This window comes from Carettochelys insculpta, chromosome 3, assembly GCF_033958435.1.
Source record: "Carettochelys insculpta isolate YL-2023 chromosome 3, ASM3395843v1, whole genome shotgun sequence".
NCBI lineage: Eukaryota > Metazoa > Chordata > Testudines > Carettochelyidae > Carettochelys > Carettochelys insculpta.
The window spans coordinates 175,138,507-175,150,718 of record NC_134139.1 but is presented as its reverse complement, the minus strand read 5'-3'; positions in this window follow the sequence as shown (position 1 = coordinate 175,150,718).

The window sequence follows — 12,212 nt, the reverse complement described above, 5'->3', positions numbered from 1 at the left end:
GGACCACAGAGAGGTAGGGGTGAGGGAGAGGTGCTGAGGCCTCGGCCTCACCCAGGTGTGCAGGGTAGGACGGGGAGCAACAGGGGCTGGTGCTGGAAGAGGGTCACTGGTCACCAGCCAGAGCACCAGTTCCAGGTGGTTGGCTGGGAAGAGGTCCGGTGAGATCAGGGCAGCACCAGGGGGAGGGGAACACCAGGGCAGTTTGTGAGGACAGCTGCACAGGAGGTTGTGTGGGGAGCGGCAGGGCAGGCTGATGAGAGAGGGGGAGGTGAATTGAGGCAGGTAGCCACAGCCTTCATGAGGGTTTCCAGGCAAGCTACCACCTGCACCCATGTCTCCCAGTCTGTCACCAGCCAGTCCCATAGCATGCACCCCGGTCTGGAGGAGGACCTCCTCTTCCACCCAGAGGCTGAGGAGATCCCTGAGCTGCTCCTCAGACCAGGAGGGCCCCCTTCTGGCTCACCACTGGCTCAGCTTCTGTGAGGACTCACTGGGGACCCCTGGGGGCACAGGGCTCCTGTCTGCTTAACATTGGTGAAGGGGGAGGGGATGGCGATCTGTGCCCTGTCATTGGCTGGTGGACGTGCAGCTGAGAGCTCGTGCTCCCACAGTGCTAGCACACTCTTAGCTTCCTGCCATGGGTTGCTGGGTGCATATTTCCTTAAATGTGGCCAGCAGCGACCATAGAGGCCCACCTGGGGTGGCCAGACTGTCTCCACACTCCTGCAGGCCATCACCGTGGTGGACCTGGTATTTTGAAAGAACAGACCATGGACTGTCTACACACATCCTATCTCAAAGTTACTCTTTGAAATATGGTGCTAGTCAAGATAAGGGAATGGAAGAATGATTTTGAAATGTGGCTGTGTGACTTCAATTTCAAAGTAGCGTATAATGTGAATAGATGCTCCGTGGGACTTTTTGAAAGGGCACCTTATTTCAAAATTATTTTTGAAATAAATTACTAGTGTAGATACAGTACTTTTGTTATTCTACCATGTGAAAAGGATTCACTAGTTTTTTTTTTAAACACTCAACTACTTACCCCTTTCGAGCTATTTCAACTAGAATGGTGACTCCAGAACTTGCTTTCTTCCTGCTCCCTCTTTCGTCTGTGAGAAGACCCACAACAGGTGTGGCTTCCCTCTATCTGTCCATTATGACTGAATTGCCCCTGGACCCCTTTAAAATGCTGCAGCAGGGCTGTTCCAGGTGTGCACAGCTGTCACAGGGTGGCTGGGAACCCATTGTCATGGTCTGGGCAGAGCTGAGGTCTGACTGCCCTTGGTTGCACCCCTTTTACTCTTGGCTGTGCCCCTTCCAGGGCACAGAGCCAAGTCCCCCCTCCCACATTGCCCTGGGGCCCTCAGTGTCTGTCAATGCCACTGCTGAGCGCAGTTCCTTATATTTCCTAGCATTCTTTCTCGGCATGCCTTACTGCACTCTAGAATTTCCATTGCTGTTTGTGAACTACAAATCCCAGAATTTCCTTGTTCAGTCATGAGCTGGGTCCCGGACAGCACGCCACCAGTAATCTTCCTTAAAGGGCTAGAATCCTGGTATATAAGCCACAGATCTTCCACACATGCAAATGCAAAGTTGCCATTGATTTCATTCATTTCAAAGGATAGATAATGATGAAAGAATTGAAAGATCAGATACAGATTCATTCTCACACAAGTAGCATGAAAGTGCCTTTGAAGTCACCTTAAAGTACATGCTAGGAAAATAACATTACAAAATAAAATTTCAAATGCATATTAATAATTTGGGCTAGTCCAATATCATGAAAATAACACCAATATTGATCAGATTATTTGGCAAATCACTTATTTCTCCATCTGATCAAATAATATTTCAAATATTATTTGAAGAACAATGAACATGAAATCCTAGAATCATGGGGTTAGAAGAGACCTCAGGAAGTCACTGAGTCCAGCCATAGGATTGGACTCACCTGTACTTCTCAGAAAGTCACTGAGTCCAACTGACAGCAGGGTCAATCCCAACTAAATCATTCCAGCTAGGGCTGGCTTTGTCCAGCCAGGAGTTAAATACCTCTAGGGATGGAGATTCCACCACTTCCCTAGGTAACCCCTTTCCAGAGCTTCACCACTCTCCTGATGAAATAGATTTTCCCAATATCCAACCTAGGCCTCCCACCACTGTAACTTGAGACCATTGCTCTTTCTTGTCATCTGTCACCACTGAGAACAGCCTCTTTCCATTGTCTTTGGAACACCCCTTCAAGAAGTTGAAGGCTGCTATAAAATCCACCCTCACTCTTCTCTGCTGTAAACTAAATAACCCCAAATCCCTCAACCTCTCCTTATAAGTCATGTGCTCCAGCCCCCTAACCAATGCTGTCACTCTCTGCTGGACTCTCTCCAGTGTATCCACATCCTTTCTGTAATGAGGGACCCAGAATTGGACACAATACTCAAAATGTAGCCTCACCAGTGCTGAATGAAGGGGAATAATCACTTCCCTAGATCTGCGGCAATGCTCCTATTAATGCACCCCAGTATGCCATTAGCCTTGTTGGCTACAAGGGCATGCAGTTGGCTCCTGGCCAGCTTCTCATCCACTGTAATCCTAAGGATCTTTTCTGCAGAACTTCAGGTTCCCAGCCTGTAGCAGTGCTTGGGATTCCTCTGTCCTAATTGCAGGACTGTGCACTTATCCTTATTGAACCTCAGATTTCTTTTGGCCCAATCCTGCAATTTCTCTGGGTCTCCCAGGATCTTATGCCTACCCTCCAGTGTATCAGCCTCTCCCCCTAGTTTATTGTCGTCTGAAAATTTGCTGAGGGTGCAATCAGCCCCCTTATCTAGGTCTTTAATAAAGATGTTGAACAAAACCAGTGCCGGAAACTACCTTGGAGGCACTCTACTTGATATCACCCATCGGCCAGACATAGAGACATTGATCACTATCTGTTGAGCCTAATAATCTAACCAGCTTTCTATTTACCCTACATTCCAGTTATCCAATCCATACTTCTTTAACTTGGTGGCAAGGCTATTGTGGAAGATCATATCAAAAGCTTTGCTAAAGTCAAGGTATATAACTTGCAATAGAAGACAATAAAGTTGGTCAGGCATGACTTGCCCTTGGTGAGTCATTGTTGACTATTCCTGATTGCTTTCCTCCAAGTGCTTCAAAATGGATTCCTTGAGGATCCCTTCCATGTTTTTTTCTGGGGATTGAGGTGAGGCTGAACAGTTGTTTCTCTATTCAATTAGCTTTCCTAAAACTGCATTTTAAGTTGGAAATGTCATTTGTCAAAAGTTTCTTGTTGAAAAATAAAAGAAAACAATTAATAGCACAATAGTACAAGACAACATAGCTAGAGAATGCTAGAGATTGAACAAAAGGAAAATGAGTCTGCACATTCAATGTTACTTATTAGTAAGTTAGAATTGATATTTCTTGGGTAGAATGTGATCCATGAAGCTTCATAATAAGGGGGTAGTTCATGTTCTCCTGCAGTATTTCAGCTGGCAACAGGCTTTGGAGAAAAGAGTTATGTGAAAAGCCCTTCAGACAACTGTGAGGGTGGCATTCATGCCCACCATGGCAGGAGATGCAGTTTGAGTTCCCAAGCCCACTAAATACCAGCAAATCAGAACTTTTCACATGCAGTTCAGTGCTTGATGCCAGCTGTGGGAACATGGCACTCTCCCTCTGCCCTGTGGCAGTTCATCTCCACTCGAGCCACTGTACCAAGGGATGTGTACATTGGGAGGAAGGGATAAAATAGTCTCCAGACTTCTCTACTCATAGCACTTTTCTACTCATAACACCTTCCATTTCTCTGAATTTCAGGGTATTCCACTACTCCAGGGAAACTAGGACCCAGGTTATGCCTCCTGTTTTCCACCATGCAGCCCAGGGGAACAACTGCAGTTTTGATTGGACTTTCACTGCCCTGTACTGAGTCTCTGTTTGAGCTAACCTTCATTTTACACTTGCATCAGTCTCCTCACCTCAGCTTCTACCCTCCAGTAGCCCTGTCTCCTCTTCCCACTCCCTGTCCACTGATCTCTTTCTAACTAAACATATACATGCAGACATGGTCACACAGAAAAAAATCAAGGACATGCAGTCGAATTATTCACTGTGTTTATTTACTTTACCCCTTCCCACCTTGTGTATCTCTTATGTTTAGATTGTAAGCTCTTCACAGGAGACACCATTCTATTCAGTGCTTTTACAAGGTCCAGCACCCCTTTTCTGGTTGGTCATCAGTCACTACAACAATAATAGTAATAATAATAATGCCTCAGCTGGTCTAGGTCCTGGATGGAAGAGTTTCACATTGCAATATGTATTCTTAGGAGTCTCAGGGTCACTGAGGAGAAAATAAGTCACAGCATCATCCCTATTCTTCCTAATGATGGCTTCAGTGTTGTGCTACCTTGGCTCATCTAGTTCTTGTCCCCACTTCCACCTTCTATAAAGGGCCCAGCACAAATGGCTCTGAACTCGGTACACAGTCCCAAGGAATACTGTCCTCATCCACTGTCCTGAAAGCAGCTGATTATCTTGACTCTTCTGCCATGAAACGACAGTTTAAAAAAGGTCCAGTCTGTATCCTGATTTTAGGGGCATGACCTGGCTTAGGGGTATATAGTTTTAGTGGAATATTTCAGCAGCACAAATCCAAAAGCCTTCTGCCTCTGAAATTTTCCATGGCACTGAGCGATTTCCTTCATCCTGACTCCTGTAAACATGTTCTTTCCAGAAGTGTCAGCCAAATGATGTTCACTCTTCCTTTGAACATGAGTCCAAGCTGGATCACTAACTCAGTTTTCTAAAAGAAGACATTTCCCAAAGGTTTCTGAAGATTTAACTGTACATTAACTTTCACTTAATCGTTTTCAAAGGAAAAGCCAGAAATATGGTAGATTCTATAAACAGAAATCTCAATTTGCACAACCATCTTAATTATAATAGAACAATACTACTAATATTGGCATTACATTAGTATTTCTATTACAGTGAGCAGAATGGAATTAGACAAAAGATGAATTTGATCCATTATGTTCCTAGCTGGTCAAGAGATTTAAAAAAGCTTTTAGGATTGTTTAACCTTAGAATGGAAATGAATAGGAAGCAGCATAATAAAAGTATACAAAATATTAAATTGTGTAGGGAATGGAATCAGGATCATCTCTTCTCATCACATAATACAAAAACAAGGGGGAAATTCTGTGAAATATTAAAGTAGGAAAGTCAAACTGATAAAAAGAAAAATGTTTTCATATACATGCAGTTGACCTGTGGAACTCATTGCCTCAGGAAGTCATTGGCTATGTCTACAGTACGGCAATCTGTCATTAGACGTCACTGTCAGAAGAGATCTTCCAGCAAAACTTCTGTTGACAGAGTGCATCCACACACAAAACAGAATAGAAAAAGTGATCTGTTCTTTTGACAGACAGCAGCTTGACTGCCTGACCCTCTCTCTGCAGAATGGCTAACTGGAAGCCCAGAAGACAGGGCTTCCTGGTGACCTGGAAGCCCTGTCTGTTGACAGAGGGTCCCCTGGAGTGTCCACGTGGCTTGTTTTGTCATCAGATCCTGTTGAGAAAGGCGTTCTGCCTCGTGGGAGAGAGGCAGAAGTCTGCCAACAAAAGTGCCATGTTCTGTTGATTTACTGTTGACAGAATGCATTTTAGTGTGGATGCTCTATAAGTTTTGTCGAAAAAATGCCCTAGTGTAGACTTAGCCATTAGGGGCAAGCGCTTGAGCTTCTAAAAGGGCTTGAACTTTTACATGGCTCTTTAGAATACCCAGAATTATTATAACTGATGACAATACATTTTTGGGAGGCAAGCGATATAAAACCTTATGTTTCATGGCTTTTACCACTCTCCGATTATTAGAGGCCAGGATGAAACATATAAGATGAATAAATTGTTCCACATCTTCCTGCTGCAAGATTCTTACACTATTCTCTGAAGCATCTGGCCAGTACTGGAGGCAATCTGCCAATGTCAGATATAGAATATTGGGCTAGATGGACTTTGGCCATAGTAGGTCAGATAATTCTTAGAATCTTGTTAGAGGATTGATCAGTGGTCTGATCCTGCAAAGTAATTCTTATGTTTTTTTTAGGCACAGTGGGTTGGAATTCTCCAATATATTTAGTTGTCAAAAATCAAGCCTATTGCTTATGTGATGATATTAACCAAGTGTTGAGGAACAGAGTAGTAGCATTTAAATAATTTGTGAGCCCTCTACTGATACTTCCTGACTGTGTCTACACTGGTCCCTCCCTTTCAAAAGGGGCACATTAATGAGGGAGTTTGGAAGATGCTAATGAGGCACCACCATGAATATGCAGTGCCTCCTTAGCATAATAGTGGCTGCACACAATCTGAAAGTGCTGCTTTTGGAATGCACACTGCCCATGTAGGTAGAGGCCTTCCGAAAGGATCCCCCTGATTTCGAAAGCCCCTTCTTCCTATTTGATTTTATTGAAGAAGAGGCTTTCGAAGTCAGGGGTCCTTTCAAAAGGCCTCTGTCTACAGCCATGGCATGTTCTCCAAAAGCGGCACTTTCAAATCATAAATGGCTGCCATTATGCTAATGAGGCACTGCATATTCATGGAAGGACCTCATTAGCATCATCCAAACTCCTTCATTAACATGCCCCTTTTGAAAGGGAGGGGCCAGTGTAGACACAGTCCCTGTGTCTTAGAAAGCACTGGAAACTTACCAGCAAAGCAGTGGGTTTATAGCTTGGTCTTGCCTGTTTGTGTGTATTTAGCAAACACTGTCATTTGGGACCCAGCTATGCTGTATTATTTCTTTGCTTTGTTCCATCTTCTACAGATGACGTCCTGGCAGAAGGAGCTATTCAAACCCACAACTGAGGATGTGGAGAACAGGCAGTGCTAAGATACGTGTTGGAGTAGGGCAAGACAAAATACAAATTGAGAGCAAAGTTAGTCCTTCTCCAAGGACTTTTATTCAGAAGGAATACATGAAGATGAAGGTTTTTAAAATTAGCCTGTTCCCTTGCACCAAATACACCCACAAAGTAATAGAAGAATTAAAGCAACACACATCATGCACGTGAAAGGGGAAATTGAAGAATGTTTGTTGGGCACTGCTCTAAATATGAAGTGAATAAAACTACTAATGGCCAAGCCACAAATTTACCTTCTACCTCTGGTTACAAGTTGTCAATAAGCAGCATACAAATATTTTTCACTTTGGCTATGGCTACACTACCCCTCTCTTTTGGAAGGGGCATGTAAATTACAGTCATTTGAAAATGCACATGAGACACCGATATGAATTTTCAAATCCTTGTTTGCATAATGGCAGCCACCCAGCCCGTTGAAAGTGCTGATTTTGAAATAAAAATAACACTGTAGCTGGTGTTTCTTCAAAAGGGTGCCCTGATATTGAAAGCACCCTTCTTCCCAAAGTCCCTTATGCTAGAACTTTTGACAGGCTGAGTCACTGACATTATGCAAATGAGGTGCTGAATATTCATATCAGTTCCTTATTTGCATTTTCTTCTGAAAGGTAAGGGTAGTGTAGCCACAGCCTTATATTAATGTAAATTTCAGAATGGGATGTCCAATGTGATCTTACATTTTTCTATTCAGAGTTCAGCATTCACTTGATACGGCTGTATAAATGCATATGTACAACTTACTTAGCCCTAAATGCATTTGCTTAACTATCATCTTCATCAAATGAAGATCTTAGTTGTGTACTCCACATTTTAGCATCAGTGCTGCAACAGGGAAGGAATAACTTGATGGGAATGCAGCAGAGCTTGGAGGAAACATCGAGGTTTTCAATGTTCCCTGTTCTGATTCCCACATATTGTCTGGTGCTAATATTTGAAATATTCATCTACTATGTTCAGGAGCAGCATGAGGCACCACCTCAGGAGGGATGAATTATACAACCAGCTGATTTACACCAGCTTTTGATTTGTCTTGTCAGCATGTTAGAAACATGCAGTAAATGATCCATAGTATCAAAAGAGGATCACGTCATTAAGGCTCTGCACTAGGGATGGATTCTCTGCTTTATTACAGACTTACTATGAGTGCTTTGTCTGTAAGTCATTTAGGCCCAGATTCGCAAAGGTTTTAACAGGAATTAGGCACTGAAATATCTTGTAGGATCTAGGACTTAATCTCTGAACTTCCATTCCCCGAGCTCTTGGTTGAAAATAATACTTCCATTCCTCTGTTTTTATGTCATCAAACTGTAAGCTCCTTGGGACAGGGACAATCTCTGAAGAAGTGTTTCAACAGTGTCTTGCACTGAGAGATCCCATATTTGGTTGGGAGTGTAGGCATTAGGGTAACATAAATAAGTTAAAAATGCAATTAAATAGTCTACATAAATCAAAGGGGTTTTCCCCCCTTCTGATCGTGTGAGTATATATTTAGAGATAAATGTTAGCAGAGCAGCTGGATGAGCTATGAGAATAGGCAGTGGTTAAGTTTTATCATGCAAATGCTCCCTTCTTGCACAAAGAGAGGAACAAATAACATGGGGTGGGGGGAGAAGCATTGAAAGGGGACTGTTGTCACCACTGTATGTTTTCTAATCTGCCCTTCTTGGTAGTTGAAGTGGGGTGGGAGGACTCAACATGGAGCTGTTTTTTTTCCCATTTGACATGGTGGACTTTCTCCTACCTCTTTTCAAGCCTAAAGAAAGACTAGGGATCCTGGCTGGTGAAACATCCTGTGTAGTTCATTTACACCTAGCAGATATAGCCACCCTTGCTTGGGTCCTTAACTGAAGTAACTGTTCTCGTGGTGGGAAGAGGGGCAGATGGAGAGTGGTCTCGGACATGATCTCAGACCCACCTCCTGTCCCTGGGAGGGGCAGTTGAGGCCACAGCTTCTAGCTTCCCCTGCCTGCCTCTCAGTGGAATGTGGGGGTCATGCCAGTCCATGGCTCCCATCCCCAGGAGAGGCTGTGAGGGCCCTGAAGGCTGGAGCTGGGCCATGGCACTAGGCCTGGCCTCTGGGTGAGCTCCAGGTGCAGGGGCAAGGTAAGACAAGGGCACAGCTTTTGTGCCTGACCCATGCCAGAGCAGTGGGGGGGCAGAGGCAGGAAGGAGCCAGCATTGGCTTGGAGGGACAGGGTTCCTGGCCCCAGCAACTGGGAGTTGGGAGGAGCAGCTGCACTCCCCCATGGGGTCGGGGGGCATGTACCCATCTGGAGGCAGGTGCAGTAGAGAACCCTGTCCCCACACAGCCACTATTTTCTTGCTGTAGCTGCTCCAGTGGTCACTCTGCAGTGTCACAGTTCCTTGCGCTTGCTGCCCCCAGCAGTGAGTTTGAAGCATTTCATTCCTCTTCTCTTTCTATGTTCTGGGAAACTGTGGGATTTCATACATTCCCCCTTGGCCAGGCACAGGCAAACCCTGACATTGGTTTCAAATAGGGTAGGAGGAAGCTGCATTAATTTAAGAGGAGTTCTTGACCAAACATAGCACAAAAACTCAATCTCTAAAATCTACAGAGAGATGTTCTTCCCCCAGCATTTACCCACTAAACAGCCTTACAGCTACTGGCCACTCAACTCCTGAGGCAAGAAGGCAGGCGCAAGAGAGCACAGGCAAACTCAAACTCACTTTCTCTTTCCCTTCCCCTTCTCATGACCTTCTTCTGCCTTTTGAATCATGTGTCTAATGAACTAATTAGCTTTAGTTCTTCTCTGCCCACCCCCATCCATCAGACAGGCACAGCTCTTCTTAATCAAGTCTGCTCTATTGCAATTAGACTTGTAATGATCAGAGTGGTGGCCCAGAGCGTTGCTCACTTCGTACAAACTCCCCTGTTGGTAAGAAAGAATGAACAAACGGATCTAAGGAACAAGTTTGTTATAATGGTGATTCTTCTTGTCAACATACTCCCGCTGATGTTTTTTGTGATTCTTAGTACAAGCTAGTATTGAATCAGTCAGCATTTACTTGCATCAGAGAGAGATGGATTTTAAAAGTATACACATTTAAGGAGCTAGTCACCTTTATGCTCTTCTCCTATGATGTCCCGATAAAAAATGTTCAGGAAAAAAAAAAGTACAAATTTAGACATCCAGTTACCTGGGATTTTTAATTTTTTTATTTTACTTTATTTCATCCTTACTATGACAAAAGTTTAGAAGGAAGTGCATTTATTGTTCTAAGATAACTTTCTGCCATTGCTGCAAAACAAGCTTTCATTTGTATTAATCCAGTATTCAGTGTTACATTTATGCATGGGCAGCCAAGGTAATACTAAGTAACTCCTGAGGACTAGCACCTAAAAGAATGTGCATTTTTAACAGATATTGCTTTAGTTTTCAGAGGGAGAAAAATCTTATTTCTGTGTGCACAGGTGTGCTCAGACACACCAGAAAATTGAAACTCAATTTAAAAGGCAATACTGGAAACAATTTGAGCAGAGTTCTGATGCTGCTATGGCTGAAATAACACAAGAAATGACTTGAGGGGATAATCTTTGCATTTTTCTGTTCAATCTATGTGACTGAAGCTATCAGTATGGACTGAAGTGGAAAACACAAATTAAATTCATTGTGTCAATGCAGTCAGAACATACTGAAATTATTTTCAACAATGTTATTTAAATAAACAGTATGGGGGGAGAGAAAGCAAAGCTATTTCTTAAAATTAACATAACCGCAATGTAAAGACCCTTTTCCAAATTCATTTGGATAACTGCATTAATTTTAATATAGTTACACAGCAGGTGTGAGCTTGTGCCTTTGCATATGAGACTTCAGTTAAATTTAAATATTTATATAGTAGGTCTGATTTTCAGCCTAAGCCAAAGGATCACTTCATGTAACGCATTAAGCTTTCATGCACACCTTTATATCTCTGTACTAGAAGACTTACACGGCATTGTCCAGGTCTGTGGCTGGCCCAGGTGGTCATGGGGAAGTGGAGGGCTAGGTGGGAGGGCCAGATAAAGGAGTAGTTCAGGGTGAGGGGGTTGGATGGAGCTTGAGGTATGGGGGGCTAACAACAGGGGATTGGGAAGGTCAGGGGCTCAGGGGAGCCCCAAGGCCAGCTTCTCAATTCCTATTAACACTATGGAGAATCACATTTCAAAATCAAATAACCAGAAATGCACCCTAAAGTCAATAAAAGGTGTTTACCACCTTAAATATTTACCCACATGGTTCCTCCAGAGTGTATTGAACATTTACCTTTCAGTGTTTAAATCTGGTTGAGTCCGTTTATTAGACATGCGGGAATAAGTTAACTTCCCCTAGTCAGAACCGTGTGGCCCCATTGACCTCACAGATTGGTCTGCTACAGAAGTTTCATCTCCTGAATAATACACAGAACAGGCATGTTCAGTATAAGCACAGCTGATTAAGTATTTCATTTCCCAGCCACTGAAGCCTAAGGCCATTTTCTGGTCCTAAACATGCTAGCTCATGGGTACCTCCTCCCCAAGAGGACTTTATCCCTCACTGGATGAGAATTCAACACACTTCTGAACAGACAATACAGGATTGGTGTTTAATGACAAGTGATTTTCAATTCTAGAATATGGCACTACTTTTACTGTTTATAAATTTTTAAACTGGTATCAAAATAAGCCTTAGAGGTCCTGTTATCTATTGGTTGGAGCCGAGGACTTGCAGTCTGGCTTGTGTCACAAACTTACATGGGTAAGACTCACTTTTTCAGATCATGGGGACTTACCCACAAGAGCTCATGACATAATAAATTTGTTAGTCTTAAAGGTGGTCCAGGACTGCTTGTTATTTGCTTAAAAACTGTAAGCTAAATGCCCAGATGATGTAAATTAGCATCACCTCATTGAATGGGGCTATGTTATTTTACACTGGCTAAGGGTGTGGATATTTATAAATGATAGATTACTGTGCTAGTACTTCATATTTTGATCTTCCTCCATCGTAACTCCTGAATCACACACAATATCAAGCATAGTTTTTTAATTAAAAATCACTTTTATTATGTCAAAACCTTGCTGAGTTTCTGGGCACACCACCTACCTACTCAGCCTTTTCTTTTTTTTCTTTTTTTGTTTTTTTTTTTCCCTGAGGATTTTGTTAATTAGGGAAGTTTTTCAGCTCTTGCTGTTGTGGAAGTTTTAGTTGGTTGATTGGTTGATTGATTGATTGATTGTTTTAAAAAATCATATTTTCCTGTTCTGTCAGGTTTTTTTTTCCTTTTTCATCAT